General features: G+C 42.7%; 1 long non-coding RNA gene across 2 annotated transcripts; it reads left to right on the forward strand.

The window, feature by feature from the left end:
* Positions 1-3: 3 nt before the first annotated feature.
* LOC145411113 (uncharacterized) lies at positions 4-13,041 on the forward strand. Of its 2 annotated transcripts, XR_013899374.1 has the most exons (5): positions 4-64; positions 2,326-2,448; positions 5,776-5,859; positions 6,277-6,583; positions 12,652-13,041. It is a non-coding gene; the product is annotated as an uncharacterized LOC145411113 (long non-coding RNA). The 2 variants fall into 2 exon arrangements; XR_013899375.1 differs by lacking the exons at positions 4-64; positions 2,326-2,448; positions 5,776-5,859 and having other exon boundaries at positions 5,916-6,583.
* The last annotated feature ends 8,078 nt before the right edge of the window (positions 13,042-21,119 follow it).

Below are 21,119 nucleotides of genomic sequence, written 5' to 3' on the forward strand. Positions count from 1 at the left end.
CCCGCTCAGCTGATCGAGCGCTTAACCATGTGTTACCATTTCTTGGAGATTTGCCATTATTTAGGTGAGTTATATGCAATGTAGTGTGATTAGATGTTTTTTAAGAAGGTGTTGGGCATGTAAGTACACAGGAAACGCTTGATAATGAATATATTACGGAGATTGACTAAGCAAATCAGTGGCCTGTCCGAACTCTGTTATGCTGACCTTCTGGAAAACCTGGGCCTGTATTCTGTAAAAGGGAGACCGATCAAAGCTGACCTTATTAAATGCTGGAAAATCTTCCATCGCCAGACCCCAATTGCACCGCCTGAGCTTTTTTCTCTTCCTTCATTAACTCACACCAGGGACCATAGATTCAAGGTGGCCAAGCCCCGCACTTCAGCCGAGTGTAGACGCAGGTTTTTCAGTGTCAGATGTACTCTCTGTCAGATGATGCTGTTGGTGCTGACTCAGTTGCATCATTTAAAAAGTACCTCCATTCACAACTAGGTCACATCCTGTTCGACTATATTGAATAACTACGATTCATAATCAGAAGAGTGAAATCTGTGGAAATGAGTTATTTAAGAGGAGCCTGTGGAGTCACATGGAGAGACAGGCTGACGAATGAGGATATAAAGGAGCGTTGTGGTGTGGATGTGGATGTGATAGGAAGCATTATGAGGAACACACTGAGGTGGTTTGGCCATGTGGAGAGGATGGAGGGTGAAAGACTGACGAAGAGAGTGTATGTGAGTGAGGTGGAGGGGGGAAGAGGGAGGGGGAGGCCGAGGATGAGATGGAGGGATGGGGTGGAGAGGTATATGAGAGAGGGGGGTGTGAGTTGGGAGCAGGGCAGTGAAATGGCGGGGGACAGGGCGACTTGGAGGCGATTTGTTTGTGGCCACCCCAAACGGGATTGAGGCATCTGGCAATAGATAGATAGATAGATAGATAGGCCATAGCAAATTTCCGATAACTTACAAGGAATTAACAAACCTGTTTAACATTAGTTATATGGTGATAGAGGGGTGTTGTCTTATTGCAATGTCACATGCACCACGTCTGTAGTAATTACAGTAGTAGAAGCAGTTGCAGCAAAGCTCATCTGAATGTACACAAAGTACCCTATGATGCACAAATGTGTTCTGATATTTGCTCATGGGCTGTCCTTCACTCTGTTAATGAAAGTCACCTAATTAGTAATATCTGTCCAAAGACCAGGGATGTAATTTACAGTACCGGTAGTTGTGCATAACAGAAGGTGCAATCTGAGTGCGAGAACAAGTACATGTGACGCAGTGCACAAAGTACCCTACCCCATATCCCCGAATTTAGGTACAGGGATCTTAGTGCATAGAGTACATTATGCATGCACGAACAGAGTCAAAGGTATGGGTAGGGTCGTATTTTCACCTATTAACCCCTTCAGTCTGATGACGCTTTTCATTGTTTCATTCATGCTACTTCATGGCGATTTTTGTTGAACTTGGAACAAAATTTTCAAAGTGGATGGATGAGATACAGCGTTAAGCTCTACGTAATGGTGGGACTCTCCTAAGCTAAATTTAGTAATCCAGAAGTAAAGAAAAAAGTTAGGGATTAATGAGGCACCCATATACTTCAGCTAACATTCAGCCTTCTCTCTCTCATTCTCTCTCTCTCTCTCTTGTGATAGTAATGATAATGAGGATGGTGGCAGTAATGGTGATGCTGATCTACAGGAGGTAAATGCCCTAGTAAATATAATGATGGTTGTCACCCTAATTCTGGCCAGATTTTCCTTTTCTAGAATATTTTACGCAGCTAAGTGGCAGAAAAGAATAATTTTACGCTTCTACACACGTTTTGTAACTTCATGACTTGCATCATATTTTAGTTAATATAAGCTGTTTCAACATCTTAGCATTCAAAACATTATCGTGAAGCTTCATACTTCTCTCTCTCTTCACTTCGAATCGTTTGAACACTTTTCAGTTCAGACTCCATCACAGTCACCCACCAGCTGTCAGCTGAGTGATATGTTTTTGAGTGAAGTTATTTTGAGGTATTATTTCATCTTCAGGGCTTTTTGAGTTTGAGTTAATAGGCAGAGGGTAGTATTCAAAGCACCCTTCCAGCAACATAACATATAGTTACAATCTTGAGAGAGGTATTGTTACGGATGAATACAGGGTTTTGTCTGTTGGCGGTTCTGCTGATGTAAGTTTTTGTGCAAGAATGTCATAGTTTTTGTAATTAGAAAGGTGCAAAGGCATTTCAGCTACAACTGAATTAAGAAAAATTTGTGTTTGAGCAACTGAAGATCAGATTATTGTTATAATTATTATTACTTGTTTTCAGGATGGTGTATTGTGATCAGCAGGCCATAGGACCCAGAACCCACCAGGACCAACCACAGGACCAGCTTCAGGACCCACCAGAACCAGCCTGAGGGGTCGAGTCAGGATTCCATGGATTTAAATGGTGAGTGAATGAAGGTGTGGCCCATTTAATTGGGGAGACTTTTTGCTAGTTTCTTCATCTTTCTAGTTTTTTTTTTTTTTAATTTATGTATTTATTTATATTTACATACTATGGCCCATCCTTAGGTGGGAAAAGAGGTATGGATGATGATGATGATGATGGTAAGTCCTAGTTATAAGCTGTATCTATTGGCCCCCCCCCCATCCATTTTTTGTTGTTAATTCCTTCAGTTTGATGACTTTTTTAATGTAATCATTGACACCTTAAGATTATTTTGTATAGGTGATAGAGGCATTTCACATTTGAGAGGTTTGATGTATCCTAAATTAATCCCTTCACCAATACAAATCCATTCAGAGTTGATTAAATCACCTGCAAGTAGTAAAAAAATATATCTATATCACCAGATTGATGTGACAAGGTTGTGTGATGTCCCCATGGTTGTTCAATATATATGTGGATGAGGTGATGAGAGAAGTAAAAACATGAGTAATGGAGAGAGGGATGGCATTGGTAATAAATGGTGATAGATGGAATATCTTAAATTTATTGTATGCTGACGATGCAGTACAGCTTGCAAGTACCGGACAAGAACTTGGTCGAATAGTGCAGAGTTTTACTGATGTCTGTGAGCATCATGCCTTGAGAGTAAATGTAGAGAAGAGTAAAGAGATGGTTATTGAGAGAGAATGTTACTCCCTGTGTAATGTCACAGTGACTGGAGAAAGACTGGAATTGGTGAGAAGAGTTCAATTACCTGTGTACAGTGACAGAAAAGAGAGGAAAATGTGCAAAAGAAGTTGAAAGTAGAGTGACACAAGGAAGGAAAGTAGCTGACGCAATGAAGGCCTTGATAAGAAACAGGGGCTTGAGTGTTGCAGCTGCACAAGGCTTATGTGAGTGAGTGTTAGTACCAACTTTAACATATGGGTGTGAGACTATGGTGTGGCATGAAAATGAAAAGTCAAGAGTAAGAACAGTGGAGGTGGAACTGCTGAGGAATGTATATGGAGTACAGAGGGTGGATAGGATACGAAATAATGTGATTCGTGAAAGGTGTGGAGTGAGGAAGTCAGTGGACACCAGAATCGAAGAGAGTGTCCTGAGATGGTATGGTCATGTGGAAAGAATGGATAACAATAGAGTGGTGAAAAAGGTATACCTGAGCAAATTTGAAGGAGGGAGGAGGCGAGGTAGGCCAAGGAGAAGGTGGAGGGATGTGGTGGATGAGTGTTTGAGGAAGAGAGGTTTGGAAATCAGTGAGACTAGGGAACTGACAAGAGATTAAGCTGGCTGAATGGGTGTTGTGAGGTGAAGTGCATGATCAGGGATTTTGACACCCCTTGCGAGCATGGCAGCGTCCGGATTGACTCAATCGGATACATTTGTGTGAAGCTGCAGAATATGATGAATGTTTTTGGCATATCCAGTAAAGCCAGGATTCCGGGGGCTTGAATGATGAGTGAATGGAAGTGTGGCCTATTGGATTGGGCAAGTTTGTGTTGTCTGGCCAGTGCTACTCCTCACCCTGCCATTGAGTGGGATATGAGGTCCAGATGATGATGATGATAATGATTAACCTCAACCACCCCATGGATATAAATCTTCACCAGCGCAATCCTGTTGGAATGCCATAATTACCCACTAAACCACCAGGCGCCAAAATTTGGTTATATGGTTACCACTCAGCGAAGTAAATTGTTTCCTGGTGTACAGGAAACCATCTGGCTTGTCATTCAATGTAGAATCACCCACAGGCACAAGGAAGAGGAAAGAATGATGAAAAGAAAGACAGAAGACTGAGTGTTAAGTCACCCAAAGACAGAAGGATGAGGAAAGAATGAAGGAAAGAAAGACAGAAGAGGATGGAGGAAAGAGGGACGGGGGAGAGGAAAGGGCAGACACCTGAGAGCAGCACTGCACTGAGTGAGTGGATAGTGAGCACCCCCACCTACCACTTAATTTCTTATCTTTAACCCTTTTAACTAGGTAATGTGTTTTGTATTATTGCCGCAATACCCCTTTTACTCTGGCATGGCCAAAATTGCTATCTTTCCATCTTGAATTCTGACATGTAGCAATGGATTAATGGTAGAATATGATGTTGGTCACAAAAATGTTCTGTGGAATGGGTGTAGAGCCATAGTATTGTATTTTTGTACCACTGATCTGTGTGAAATGCTGGTAAGCTGCAACATGTAAAAATGTTGACCAAGTTATGGTGAAAGAACTATACCAATTCATTCAGCTTCTGTGACTTTTTGAGCTGGAGAGGCTAGATATAGCCTTCAGTAAACCCTTGTATATAGTATTGTATATCCAATCATATTGTTTTCATCCTTCGGGCTTTTTTATTCAGCTTTAAGAGATACTTTTTGAACTGGAAGGAGTAGATATAGTTCATTCATCCTTCGACTGCAAAAGGTCTCCTCATAGGCCTACCTACAGTAAGAGTATGTGTTAGGAGTGTAATGTAATGCTATATGGTAGTGAAGGGGGAGGATATTCATAGGCTCAAATGCAGGGATGTACCTAGAGATTTGGGGACCGGGGGGGGCTAGGTTTTTTGCGTGGGCCCCCAGGGGGGCTAGATTCTTTGCAGGGGCCCCCCCTCCTGGAGTGGGGGCCCCCGCAAAGAACCTAGCCCCCCCTCATTCTCAAAACTTATCAAATATCTCAGCTGGGATTGTCGGGATGATAAAAATATATATATATACACATTAGCATACATTAGCTTATAAATTTTTAGGACTTTTTTGGGCCCCCACCCTCAATTGGGGGCCCGGGGGGCAGTTTCAAACAGCCCCCCCCCCTCCTCAGGTACGCCACTGCTCATATGCACAGAGATAATAACGATTAGATGGATGTGTAGTGCATCCTTGAATGACAGGCGTGGGAGGGTTAGGATTGTGAATGAAGAGTTGAGTGGAAGGATAGGACTTGCATGTAACATTGTTGTGATGAGAAGGGGTAGATAGAGATGGTTTGGGTATATGAGAATAGAGGATGACACCGGGATGCAGAGGGTGAGAGGTGAGAACATTAAAGGTACAGTTCCAAGAGGCAGATAAAAGAAAGATCTGGGACGAGGTCATAAACTTTGATCTTAGTGTTAAGGGACTGAACAGCGAAGCTGCTACAGATTGAGTAGTGTGGAGAACTACCATGAGGTGTCCAAACCTAGTGCATGCAAGCAAGTTGGAGCCTTTATAAAATAATGAATGAATGACCCCCATTAAAAAAAAAAAAAAAAAAAAAAAGTTAAGATAATAATAATGATATTTTGACCCACCAGAGGCAGTCTTTTTTATACAGTTCTATTTGCAGGATGTTGTGTGGTGGTTTGCAGTCTGTAGGAGCCAGAACCAGCCTCAGGACTGACTAGGACCAATCACAGGGCCCATCAGCACTGTTTGTACTCTGTTGATTCTGTTCTAACCACTTGTCCATTTAGCCGCAGCCACCATCCCAGGCTTATGGAAGGTCATTGTGAAATTGACAGATAAATATAAACATACTGTATGACACAAATCACCATCTTATCATCATTATCTCAACCCCTTTTCCTCACTTGAATGAGGTGAGGCAGGGTCTGGAGAGCCAGGGAAATGAAAATGGACAGGAGAAGCATGCTTGAAAGAATTTTATCATTATGAAAACAGTTTCCTCAGCTGATTAGAGGCTAGTTAGGAGAAGGCATAAATCTACAGATAAGTTGGTTGGATGAAAATATCCCAAGTTAAAGTGAATGAATTATAACAAACATAAATCACTATTATACAAATAGCCATAGTCTGTATAGCTATAATAACACTTGATATTTTCCAGGATGTTGTGAAATGATCAGCTGATTGTAGGATCTAGGACCAACCACCAAGCCTGCCAGTGCCCTTCAGGAATTCCAAGGCCTCCTTCAGGACCCTTAAGGATTGTATAGGACTCCAGGACCCATCACATCTCCACCAGGACACTTCAGGATTTCACAGGACTCCGTGATGGCCCTTCAAGACTTCCAGGGACTCCTACAAGACCCCTCAAGTTTCCGCCGGGATGCAAAAGGACTTTCTAGGACTCCTCCAGGATCTTATAGGACTCTCAAAGGACTCCATCTGCTCTGCAGAGTAATAGGCAAGTGGTCTGTTGAAATGTGTTTTGCCACACTACACACAGCTACATTACACACAACCACACCACACACAGCCACACCACACACTGCCACACCACACACTTCCACACCACACACTGCCACACCACACACTGCCACACCACACACTGCCACACCACACACTGCCACACCACACACTGCCACACCACACACTGCCACACCACACACTGCCACACCACACAGCCACACCACACACTGCCACACTGCACACTCCCACACCACACACTGCCACACCACACACAGCTACACTACACACAGCCACACTACACACAGCCACACCACACACTGCCACACTGCACACTTCCACACCACACACTGCCACACCACACACAGCCACACTACAAACAGCCACAGTATACACACCTACACCACACACTGCCACTCCACACATAGCCACACTACATACTGCCACACCACACACTACTACACTGGTCACACACTACACACCACCACACCACACACCACCACACAATACAACAGTGAAGTCAGTCCAGATTTTTGTCACTGAAGTAATTTGCCAGACTCAAACATCTGTGCATTTGTTTTCACAGAGCAGAAGAAAATGTTAACTTAGGAGCAAAAATGGTTTCCAGAGTGATAAAAAAAGTGATCAGTTATGTGGGTTTGTTTTGTATCTCCAGTTTATTTGTAACCATTGTTTTGAGATGTTTTTTAACTCTCTGCAACCTAACTTGATCTAACTTAACCTAGTCTAAGCTGACCTTATGTGACCTACCCTAGCCAACTCCACCCTCCCTTGCCCTATCCTACCCTGCCCAGTCCTGCCCTGCCCTGCAATGCTCTCCTGCCCTCCCCTGCCCTACCCTACCCTACCCTGCAATGCCCTGCCCTGCCCAACCCTGCCCTGCTTTTCCCTTCCCTGCCCTGCCCAACCCTGCCCTGCTTTTCCCTTCCCTGCCCTGCCCTGCCCTGCCCTACCCTACCCTACCCTACCCTGCTTTGCTCCACCCTACCCTGCCCTGCCCTGCCCTGCCCTACTCTGCCTTGCACTGCCCTGTTGTATCCCACTCTACCCTACCCTGCCCTGCCTTGCCCTACCCTACCCTACCCTGCCCTACTCTACCAACCCTGCCCTACCCTGCCCTGCCCTGCCCTGCCTCACTTAAGTCAGTCCAAACTCATATATATGATAACATTTTTTATAATCACCCTCTTGTATGAGGTTTTCAGAATATTTGTGAAGTTATTGAGTACCGGTATAACATACTGTACAAAGCTGGACTGATTTCATTGTTATGTTTTTTCCAATATGTTTATGTATATTATTTGTTTTTGCATTTATATGTTTTTATACTTGTGTGTATTACAAGGCCACATGGAACAAACAGCACATGTGTACTGTACTAGTTTGCTGTTATTGAAGAAAATGTTATGGTAATAATCAGACATGGAACTGTACCTGACACAACACTGAATATGTTACAGCAAATCTTAGTAATTCTGTTGACAGGATTGGGAACAAGTTTAGCATCATTTTCCAGTTGTTGTTGTTGTTGAGTAACGCTGGTCTGTCTGGCTGAGCAGACCCATCAGTCACAGGCAAGCTGTTGCCCCTGCTGAGGCTGTCCTGTGCAGTGAACATTACCCCCTGTGTCAGTCAACCCCTGACTACAGTGAGGTGTGGGGAAGTATGTGAAGGTTTGGTTCCTGGATGGACAACACTTTTATGGTTACCACCCAGCATTGTAAATGGTTTCCTGGGTACAGAAAACCATTAGTGATATGGTTACCACCCAGCATTGTATATGGTTTCCTGGGTACAGAAAACCATTAGTGATACATTGTATATGGTTTCCTGGGTACAGAAAACCATTAGTGATATGGTTACCACCCAGCATTGTAAATGGTTTCCTGGGTACAGAAAACCATTAGTGATATGGTTACCACCCAGCATTGTAAATGGTTTCCTGGGTACAGAAAACCATTAGTGATATGGTTACCACCCAGCATTGTAAATGGTTTCCTGGGTACAGAAAACCATTAGTGATATGGTTACCACCCAGCATTGTAAATGGTTTCCTGGGTACAGAAAACCATTAGTGATATGGTTACCACCCAGCATTGTAAATGGTTTCCTGGGTACAGAAAACCATTAGTGATATGGTTACCACCCAGCATTGTAAATGGTTTCCTGGGTACAGAAAACCATTAGTGATATGGTTACCACCCAGCATTGTAAATGGTTTCCTGGGTTACAGAAAACCATTAGTCTTGTCTTGTCACTCATTTTCCAGTTTTAACAGTGATTTGTTTTACATAGTAACACAAATCCACCCTCCAGTCTGACTACACTTGGTCATCAGCTGACCTTTAGGGGGATATGAATCTTTGTCAGGGTAGAGTAAATGTGCTGTAGAGGTGTAGTGATTTGTTGGTGGCTGGATGGGTGTGTTCGGTAACTGAAATTCAGCTCAGGTTTATTCCTGAGGGGTGATGCATTGTCATTTCCACCTCATGTGTAGTTTTTGTTCATTTGCAGCTTATTTCCTGTAGCTCAGTGGCAGTATAAGGAAGTTTTGTGGCTCTAAATTCTTTTTCTGGTGCTTCTTTGTGAATAGCACTTTATGTTAGTCTCTTGTTCTTACTCTGCATTCAGGATAGAGAGTTGTCAGTTTGGGCTGTTAATATGAAAAAGCCTCAGGTCATCTTCTTAGGATCCAATAGTCAACCTAGCTAGCACTTCTTCATGATTAGCTCTGTGTCCTCTTGGTAGTCATTATATAGAGATGTCAGTTTTAGGTCAGGTTATAGTGAAAAGAGTATAGGTTTTCCATTCCCTAAGTCCAATAGTCCACCTGTCATACTTTCACAGTTAGGTGGCCATGACTCTGTTCCCTATGATAGCACAGAAAGGCTGGCCAAGTTGCCATTACTGTTAAGAGGGTTGCATAATTAATTGGGTTTTTACATCATCAGTAAGCGATTTAGCATTTAATGATGCCACCTGCTGGGAATTGGCTTATTTTGCTTTAGCTTAAGTGAACACCTATTGGCATGGCTAGACATGTTGTGGATATGGCTAGATGTGCTGTTTCTAAGTTTGACTATGCTGTGATAAGGCAAGATGTTATATGCAAGGGTATGATAAGGCTAAATATGCTATGACTGGTTAGATATGCAGTTTCTGTGGTTAACTATGCTGTGGTAAGGGTAGTAGATGTTATAAGCAAGGGTATGATAAGGCTAAATATGCTATGACTGGTTAGATATGCTGTTTCTATGGTTAATTATGCTGTGGTAAGGGTAGTAGATGTTCTTAGCAAGGGTATGATAAGGCTAGATATGCTATGCCTGGTTAGATATGCTGTTTACTATACTGTGGTAAGGGTAGATTTGCTGTAACTGTTTTATATCCTGTTGTGCAATCAGTTCCATGTGGCCTTGTGTCTTAGTGTACCTGGAGCGCTGACAGCCTCTGAATGAGGATCTACAAAATGACTTACGATGACTTTCCTCTCATAACAAATGGTCGTATGCTTAAAAAGATATTTGTGGCATTCTGCATTTGTGTTATTGGCACACTCCACCTGTGCATTCCACAATATGCCTCTGTGTTTAGTCACAGTTGTGGCATGAGATCAAACTGGTATGCCTGATGGTACAAGAGCATTGGTTTCATAGCTGTTATATGCATACATACATCTGAAGCCATGTTTCCTCTTGATGATTCTCAGTATTGCTCTTGGTTATGATACAGCTGATGTTTTCTATGGACTGGAAGCTAAACCAAGTGTCAACAGCAGTTACTTACATCCCTACCATTAGTGGAGTCTGTAGGAAGAAAAGAAATCTGAGACCATAAGATTGTTAACAATTAAGAGTCTCAGCTTGGTCTTTGGCTCTGTTCACTTGTGTCTGAGTTTCCTGCATACGAGTGATGCTTGTGTGACTGGTTGCCAAGCTTCTAGCCACACTTCACTCACATGATAGTACCTTCCAGAGTCAACAGTAGCCATTCATATACAGTACAGTACTGTTTATATTTATTGCCTGCCATTCATGTTAATTGTATGAGAACAGTTGTAAAGAACTCTCTGGCTACTTAACAATTTTTACCAGTAATATTGTCATCCATCAATTGCACAAATGTAGTGTCCCACAAATATGGTTTCCTCAGTTGGTTTAACCCCTTCAGTTTGGTTACATATATTTCCACTGTATTCTTGCCACTTAGATGCTATTTCATTAAGCATAAGAGAGACTTGGAAGTGGAGGAGTTAAATGTAGCCCCATGAATGAATTAATTACAGCCCCATGAATGAGTTAATTACAGCCCCTTGAATGAATTAATTACAGCCCCATGAATGAATTAATTACAGCCCCTTGAATGAATTAATTACAGCCCCATGAATGAATTAATTACAGCTCCATGAATGAATTAATTATGGCCTCCTGAATGAATTAATTATGGCCCCCTGAATGGATTAATTACAGCCCCCTGAATGAATTAATTACAGACCCATGAATGAAATAATTTCAGACCCATGAATGAAATAATTACAGCCCCATTAGTGAATTAATTACTTTACCATAAACAAAAATTATTGGTAAGGGGGAGGTGTCAGGGATACTCCTTAACAGCACAAATGCCAACCACAGAATAATGTCAAGTGTTAGTCCAAATTCTCACGTTTTTGTTTAAGCATACGACCATGGGATATGTTTTTGTAGGAAGAACAGAGACACGGAGAGACTCTGTGCCCTCCTTGCCTTGTCCTTCCTGCAAGATAAATAATAGTTATGACTGGCAATTGATTGTAAGTTTGTGAATCAGGGTCCATTTCAGCAGCACACACTTACGGCCTCTCACATTATACAGGATGGTTCTTATATTACACAAGCCAATTATTGTGTGTTGTGGGCGCGGCTTAATCAGCGTCACTATTGTCCTCCCAGCATTGTTTTACACTTAATCAGCGTCATAGTTGTCCTCCCAGCATTGTTTTACACTTAATTAGCATCACAATTGTCCTCCCGGCATTGTTTTCCTGCTTCCCATAACCCTTATTATTCTTCAGCTTTATTGTGTCTGCTTTTTACATTCATTGATGGCATAGTTGAATAGTTGTTGTGGAGTGACCCCCGTCTGTCTGGCTGAGCAGACCCATAAACTACAGGCAAGCAACTGCCCCTTAAGGAATTTCATGAAGTACACAATTGCCTTTACACCTCACACAAGCAAACTGATCCGTCCCCACAACACACCAGATTGGAAAGTGCAATATACAGACCATCGTGTGATAAGTAAAGCCAGCAGTGATTCTGTTGATCATATATTGATCACCTTATGGGCATTTTCTTCATTGTATTGATATTTTGATGCCGATATTTTAGAATCAATCACTTAAAAATATAATAAAAAAGTTTATGTTCATTTCATTAGTAACATAGTCTTATAAATGCAGTATATTGTTATAAAAGTTTTACTTAAGTCCAATATAGGAAAAAGAGAATTCTAATTGGTAACTCAAGATCTCATTGCTTTTCAAAAATTTTAGTCCAAAAAATCATTCATAAATTAACCAACTGGTATCTTCGTCCTGTATTATTGGTAGCCAAACATCCAAAATTATACCGAGTCCAAAAATTCACCCATAAAAATACTAATTGGCAACTTTCAAATCCAAGATGGCCGCCGTTTTGAAATTAGTATATCGGCATCAGAATTTCAACATATATATCTGCTTCTCTGCTTCTCAGAATTATACTAAGTCCCAAAATTGGCCCATAAAAATATAAGCTGGCAACTAATCAAATGCAGAATGGCCGTGTGTGTGTGTGTGTGTGTGTGTGTGTGTGTGTGTGTGTGTGTGTGTGTGTGTGTGTGTGTGTGTGTTGAGGCTGTGAGTGCTCTTGGTACACATTGACCCATGATCTGTGCATGTAGCCCCCACACCCCTTTCCCCTTCCTCCCCCTCCCCAGTCCTAAGTCATGGGGAGGGGGGGGAATGGGAAAGGGGTGTGGGGGCTTTATTTTCATCCACTCCTATTTAATTAACACTTTCCTTTATTTTCAGCGTGTCTCCGGACACTCTTCCGATTATCAGATTAAAACGCTGCACCTGGTTACCTTAAACTCTGCAATCGACTTAGGAGATTTTGGGGGGCGTTTTTTTCGCCATTTTTGGCACAATTTTTGCGTTTTTTTCGCCATTTTTTGCTTTTTCCCCCCCATAAAAACATTTTTTTTTTTTTTAATTTCATAATTGGTAATTGTTTAAAAAAATTTGTTTTCAAAAATTTGATTAAATTTTTTTTTTCCATCTATACCATGTTTTATTATGTCAGCCTTAATTTTTATTAGGCATGTTCTAAGTTAGAGAAATCTGTCAAACAATTTTGTTTATTTTGCATGTTCAGAGTCAAAACCATTTCAGATTAAAGGTAAGGAAGAGAAGAGTAAAAAACCTGGAAACAATTACTGTGTTTATTTTCCTTATTAAAAGTACATAAAACAGTACAGTACAAATGTAACATGGCAAGAGCTGAAGCACCCCCACCAGAGTCTTGCAGGGGGGACGAAGCACCAGTCTTGAAGCACCCCCACCAGAGTCTTGCCTGAGGGGATGAAGCACCAACACCAGAGTCTTGCCAGGGGAGATGAAGCACCAGTCTTGCCAGGAGGGATGAAGCACCAGTCTTGGACCCCCACCAATGTCTTGCCTGAGGGGATGAAGCACCCGTCTTGAAGTACCACCAACAGAGTCTTGCCAGGGAGGATGAAGCACTAGTCTTGGCAGGGGTTCATGGTCAGCAGGTGTCCCAGCACCTGTGGGTCAGATGTAATGGTTTAATTCACTTTATACCATTTTATAATTCACACTAGTTTAACGCTTCACTTAAAACACCCAATATACTGGTACTCAACATATTCCTAGTATACTTTTAAAGCCAACACTCAACATGACCAGTATACTTGCAAAATAGCCAATCTACATTGCAAATACTGTGTACCAAACAGACCAATATACTCTCAACAGCCAATGTACTTTCAATAAAGCTGTACTATACTTTTAGCAATGTTCTATGGCTTTTAATATTTTACTACAATATTTCCAAGCAGTTAAATGGCATCCAAGGTCAACGAAATTAAAACTTATGCTTTTTATATCCACTAATAAGAACAAGGCAAATATTTATGCAGTTTAAATCAGTGTCCAACTATGTCCTCCAAAAAATGGCACACAGATTTTCGTACTTGCAGCTTATTTCACGTAGCTTTGTGGCAGAGAGAATGCAGTGGTTCTTTATTTCCATAGTATTTACAACTAACCACGTACTAGAAAATTTATTTCACCTCATTTCAATATGGAAAAGATTCAGTTGTATGCCAAATTAAAGCAAAAAGTAAACACTATACTCGGGTTGAACCATAGATGCCTTCATGGAGAGGCACTGATACTCTACAACTGGGCAGCACTACTGCCCTGTTACAGTCATTCCTCGACTCTCCATCACAAGAAAGTGGATGGACTGCAGAGACTGGCAGTTCCTGACTGCACCCCACTGGGTTTATGTTCTGTTTTTGGCTGCAGCAAATGCTAAGTCTGAATGAGGCAACGATTGGCAAGGTCTGAATGAGAATGAGGCAACGATTGGCAAGGTCTGAATGAGAATGAGGCAACGATTGGCAAGGTCTGAATGAGAATGAGGCAACGATTGGCAAGGTCTGAATGAGAATGAGGCAACGATTGGCAAGGTCTGAATGAGAATGAGGCAACGATTGGCAAGGTCTGAATGAGAATGAGGCAACGATTGGCAAGGTCTGAATGAGAATGAGCCAACGATTGGCAAGGTCTGAATGAGAATGAGCCAACGATTGGCAAGGTCTGAATGAGAATGAGCCAACGATTGGCAAGGTCTGAATGAGAATGAGCCAACGATTGGCAAGGTCTGAATGAGAATGAGGCAACGATTGGCAAGGTCTGAATGAGAATGAGCCAACGATTGGCAAGGTCTGAATGAGAATGAGCCAACGATTGGCAAGGTCTGAATGAGGCAACGATTGGCAAGGTCTGAATGAGGCAACGATTGGCAAGGTCTGAATGAGGCAACGATTGGCAAGGTCTGAATGAGGCAACGATTGGCAAGGTCTGAATGAGGCAACGATTGGCAAGGTCTGAATGAGGCAACGATTGGGACTCGTCTGTAATGCATTACCAGGCTGGGCAGGCGCCTGGTGGTCAGGAGTACCTGCCTTCCATAGGTTCCATCACCACGGGGTACTGGAGGTTTTTCGATCTTTAAGATTGATAAGGGGATGCAGGCCTGCTTGGTCATCTGCCATTACATGTACTGGACTCCAGCAGACTTGCTGCTGCCCTTTATTCCAGGGTAAGGCGAAGGGGTACAATCTGCATTTAATGTTCCGTCACCTGTACCGACTAAAGTCAGTGTGGTGGACCTGCAGCAAACAATGCTTGTAACACTGGTCAGAGACCAAATAAAGTGTATCGATTGTTGTGGATTCACTTTTCACAGTCCATGTAAAGAAAGGCAGTAGGTGGCAACTCTTGTTCAATTGCATATGTGCAATCCTCGTCCACCGCACCTGAGGAACAGCAGAAAACATGCAATTAAGAGTATGCATTTAGTAAAGATCTTAAAAAATCAAAATGGCTGCATATTTAAAGATTACATTTATGTAATCTCAACATGGCCACCTCAAAAACATACTTCCTACTTTTACAGCTGAATGGATGACTGAACCAAGTCCCCATTCCCCCCTCCCGTTTTTTTCTTTCTTGCACGATTTTACACAACCTGTGTAGGCATGAAATTCCTACATGTTCTATTTTATGCCGCAGTGTGGTAGGTGGGGGCACTCACTTGGTGTAGTGCTGCTCTCGGGTGTCTGCCCTTTCCTCTCCTCCAATTCCTTTCTTACTCTTCTGCCTTTACTTCATTCTTTCCTGTTCCCTCTGCCTATGGGTGACTACATTGAGTGACAAGCCGAATAGTTTGCTGTACACCAGGAAACCATTTATATACTAAGCTGGGTGGTAACCATATAACCAAATTATGGCGCCTGGTGGTTTAGTGGCGGCGCTACAATCGCATTGAGCCGGTGTTTTTATACAAGGGGTGGTTGGTGTTATTGCTCATGTGATGCTACTCAGGGATGCATGTGGCTCATCACTGAAAAGCCAGGACAAACTTGCCTAGCCCCGGGTTTCTACGCTACTCATGGGGAGACGTAGGACTGGATGATAGATGGATAAATGAACAAAACTGTCAACACCTCGACACAAAGTCCTTCATACTCAGCGTGGGAGGCAGTTTTGTTGAGAGGGGGGCTGGGTATACTTTGTCGAGGCAACTATAGCATGAGACTATGGAATCTAAATACCTGCCTAATCAAAGAATCAGACTAAAAAATCTTCCTACACCATGGAACTACAGATCAGACGAGTTAATTGTCATGGCACGCTTTATAATCAGCGTCAAAGCATCAAATACACTAAAAAACTGGTTACTCAGATTTAAAAATCTACATGCATGCTAGAATGAATAGCCACCATATTCAATTTTGTCACCATAAATTTCATTATACTGAAAATATTCATACTTAAGTTTGATCATTAACAGATTCCCTCCCCCGCTCCAATTGCGTCGCTTGTTAGGGCACTCTGACTATCAAAGCAAATTAGACAGTGAAGATGACACGTTACTCACTGCCACTAAAGAGAAACCTCTTCGAGTTGTGAAAGCCTATTTGTGTCGAATTTGCGAACATGTCTGACAAATTTATATTACAGAGTGGAAATCGTCGAGACAAGCGTTCCACGCCATCAAACAGCTACAGTATTTGTACCCGACGAAAGTAGAGTCATTCATGGATATTGAAGTTACCATGAGGACCAAAGATTTTGAACGATTTATGGCTATCTGGCATAAAGTGCAAAAAACTGGCTTAGCAAAGTTTATTTAACACTGCCAAGTATACGACCTTGTAAGGCAACTTTATTCATCTTTATCAGTCTAATTATGGATGGACAAACTCAGTCCAGTAGCTTTACACAATACTGGGACGAATAACATTTGAAGCTGAATAGATTATAGTTTTCAATTTGTCAAGAGTTAACGACGGGAGGAAATGTCTAGTATCAAAGGGGATTAATATTTAAACGTTACTTTTCCGGCAGAACACCACAAGCCATGGCAAAACTACACTTGTTTCACTCCAGTCTGGTCTAAAATTGCCGTCTGTCTTAAATGCAGAGTTGTAAGAAAAATACTAGAATACGGTGCCAGTCATTAAGTGCCATGTAAAGGATGCAGAAGTGTAGTACTGCTATTCCTCAAGACTCAAAATAAGTTTCAAAACTACTGAAATCTGGGCCCACCTGGAGTAAAACCAGCATAGCAATCTTAGGACCACAGTCTGGTCAGCTTGAGGCTTTTTTTAACACCGCTTGATGCTTACTTCTGAATGAGTCACGTTAATCTTAAGTTTCTTACGAAAACTAAGTCGAAACAGATATAGATATAGGAAAAAAATGTACAAAAGTGACAAAGAAATATTAAGAAAGCCTAAGCCGACAAGAATGGGAGTTTGAAGGCCTTACTGAGCTTAGACCAAGTGCCTTCCCGCAGTATCATGAAAACATACTTACCCAAAAAGATGCAGGCCGAGAAGATAATGCCGAGGGGGTAAGGGCGAGCAATTCCAAGCCAGTATTCTCGCTAGTGAAAGGAGCTCCCTAGGATCTCTTCCTTACAGACTTAGTTTTGAGTACAGCTGACTAACATAGTTTTGCAAGTTATTCATGCAGGGTATGGAATGACTGAAAATGTGACATGGAGGCGCAATAGATGAGGTCATATGCCGCCCAACACAAACATTAAACGAAATTCAAAATATATATAAAACCACATAAAGTAGAGATGCAGGGTATGGAGACACTGGAATGATTTAACACAAGAAAACGGGAAGATTTAATAAGTCAAACTTCTTAGGAATTCCTTTGAACATTATTTAGGCAAAGTTAGGAGATATTGGAGGAACTGAAGTAACACAAAAGATCGAAAATATAAAAAAAAATAGTCAAATCCGTCAAGATGTTTGGGAGCTACCTTGACCGGCGAGAATGCAGACCTAACACAACCAAAAGCAAAAGGCAAACTACCTCCCGCGATAAATCATCCTTCCCTCATCACATCGCACCACCACCACAGCGCCACCTTTCCCCTCCCTTCCCCAGGCCTAATATTGTCTGGGATATGGGGATTCGAAGCACTTTCTGTTTAGCCCGTTATTTTTCCGTATTAAGTTTCAAAATTCTCAATGATACACATGAGGCTTCGAAGCAGCTTTTGTGGCAATTTATTTTGCATATAACACCTTGAAAATATCTTCTATGCTATTTACAACGTTTTACTGCATCTTGAGCATACAAGAGAATGCTGAGGTGCAGTTATTTGCTGAATAAATAGCTAAAGAAGAATTGTTACGAAACCTCCAATGCTTCTCAGCATATGAAGCTCAGACACACTACTACAACAAAACAAAAATTCATATTTCCCACCGTTTCAATAATTCCCAACTTTTTAAACAGTGATTATTATGCCATTGACTTTTTACAAATTTATTAGTCCTTTCACATTCCATTAAGCTATTTATTCAGGCCAGCTGGAGACGATTTTCTTTATCTGTGGGAAAATCCCTGAGTCAAGAGTTTCAAAATCGTCTCGAACAACCCACTTCCCTTTCCAGAAGATTTTTATGAATCCCAGGGAAGACTTGAAACTGGAAGGGTTAAACAAATCCACCATTAACCCCCTTTCACCACTAAGCTTATTGAAATCGTCTGTTGGAGGCCTGACAGAAACGAATAAAATAAGTCACCTGTTACCAGGGGTTCAAAATGCTCGAATTTTCCACATTCGAATAAAGTAGACTCTAGTAACCTTCAGAAATAATAAATAAGTACACAAGATAAATATCCAAGGGCAATAACGAAAGGGTTAAGTATTTTCTGGTTACTGTCACGCACTTCTCAACCTCTTCAGTACGACGACACACATTGTATTTATTCTTCCTATCCCCAGATAATTTTGTGTTGCTTTGAACCTATTTCCTCCATGGACCTATTTCCTTTAAGGACCTATTTCCCCCATGGACCCATTTCCCCCATGGACCAATTTCCCCCATGAACCTATTTCCCCCATGGACCTATTTCCTCTATGGACCTATTTCCTCTATGGACCTTTTTCCCCCATGGACCTAATATCCCTTATGGACCTATTTCCCCCATGGACCAATTTTCCCCATGGACCTATTTCCTCTATGGATCTATTTCCCCCATGGACCTCTTTCCTCCTCAGTTTTTTTAACCCATGTTTCCACCTGGACCGGGTTCATTTTCAGATGAGCCTGGGACCAAAACAACAGCATCCAGGACTAGTGAATTCCTCTCTCTCTCTCTCTCTCTCTCTCTCTCTCTCTCTCTCTCTCTCTCTCTCATTTAACACACTAGGGATTCTTAGCACTGAAGGGGTTACATAGTCCCATATTTTAAGCATCATAGGAGGCTTCGTCCCACCTCGTCCTTGGCTATTTATTTTGCAAGACGTTTTCCCTAAGCTGAATAAAATCATCTGAAATCAGCATGAATAAAACAGAAAATAAGCCATGATATTCAGAGGGTTAAACTGAAGACAATGATCGTGTATTTTGGACATTTACATTGTAGATTATTTCCCTTCTCATCCCATCACTACCAGATAAAGTAAAGGTGGGTTTTGTTGTAGATTTCCCTTCTTGGAGTGGGCACCGAACCTTCTTTATGCCCGGTCAGGGGTTGTTTGTCGGGCTGACCTTGGTGACGATGTAGTTTATCATTACAACGTCTTCTGGCAAGGTTCTGGAGGCGTTTGTGATGCAGGGAAGACGTGTGGGTGCGTCAGTCAGGGTGCAGGCACGTTGGAGTTGTGATTCTGGGTTTCCTCTGGGTCGTCGTCGGTGAGGGTGGCGAGATGAGCGGCAGTTGTCAAGTCCAGGGCTGGGATGACGGCGGAAATACTACTCTTGAGGTTGAGAGGGTCCGGGAGAGGATCAGGTGGTGGCTCAGGTGAAGGGATAGCGTCTGTTGCAGCAGGAGGTGGAGCATGCTGTGTTTTATTTCCTTTCTTCTCGTTCCTCGCAGCTGGTGGCCGGGGAAAAGGGCGGTGGTGAAGCAGGGGTACAGGCAGGATGCTCGTCGATGTCGGTGTCGGCAGATAGTATGGGGTCTTGAAGGGAGTCGGTGGTAGACAAGGCTGGATTGTAGTCTAGCCTAAGCTTAGGATGATGCCGGGGTGGCCTGGAGTAAGGGCGGTCGTCCCGTGGCAGAGGTGCTAGGCAGAGGAGAGGGGATGGCGGTGATTGCCTCTTCAGGGACGGAGATGAAGAACAGCTTGTTATGGTGGAGTATTACAGAGATAAGCCTGATGAGGGTTGGCTGGTCTTCTCATGCAGTGGCATCTGCAGTTTGGATGCAGGCAAAGATTCGGGCTTGAAAGATGGTTCCCTCACCAGCTGCAGCGAAAGGAGGATGTCAGTGTCGGGCTGGAGCGTGGCTGGAACCCTCTACCTGGCAACCAGATGCCCCGGTGACAGACCCAGCTGTTGGTCCATTCGTCCCCTGTGATGGTGAACTCCGCCTTTTCCCCATACGTCAGGGACCTCCCAGCCCTCCTGGGGTTAGGTTTCTTGATGGCTGAGAGATGGACGATATCCTGGGTTGTATCCAGTGTGGAGATGAAGTCATAGCCCGCCTTATATCTGAACCACCTGATCTTCCCCGTGACGGTGGTGGAGAAGGAGAGGGTCAGGAGGACCTGGTGTGGGTCCCCGTGGTGACAAGAGGGCGGGTGGGCATCGTGGTGATGGGTCCTGGTTGGCGTGGAGAGAGCCTTTCAGAATGGCAGCTCTTGCAGAAGTGAAGGTGGGAATAGTCGCCACGAGATGCTTAGCCACGGTGCTCATCTCTGTAACTTTGGCCTTGGAGGCGGAATATTCACTTACTTTCCAGGACTACAAGGCTACTACATCATTCAGGTTACCACAGTTATCTCCCCTACCTGTTACCCTGGTTACTCATCATACCTACCAACCCACAACAGCTGGATGTACATCTGACTGCAGTGCAACCAGCTGCCACTCTACATCCTTGACATAGCACTTCTTCGTGGCTATCACCATCCTCTAATACTAATCTGCTACTACAACTCAACATTCGGAATGGAGAGACGGTAATTTTAGGCCATGTTACGGCAAAAAGGGTATAGCAACTTAAACATAATGCTGGTGGATTAAAGATTTATTATTTGTGCTGTCAGTACAGATTTGGCTTCAAAGTAATTAATACGTGTCTCCAGATTTTTTTTTTCCACTCTCGGATTGGTTTTTTAAAGTGGAGGGGTTATATCCAGCCATTATGAGTCATTTCGGTGTGGTAACGTCTGTGTTCTAGGCTACTCTTAATGCTGTTGTGGTCCCAGG

Source organism: Coenobita brevimanus, chromosome 88 (genome assembly GCF_032717465.1).
Source record: "Coenobita brevimanus isolate Jiangsu-jjx chromosome 88, ASM3271746v2, whole genome shotgun sequence".
Classification (NCBI taxonomy): domain Eukaryota; kingdom Metazoa; phylum Arthropoda; class Malacostraca; order Decapoda; family Coenobitidae; genus Coenobita; species Coenobita brevimanus.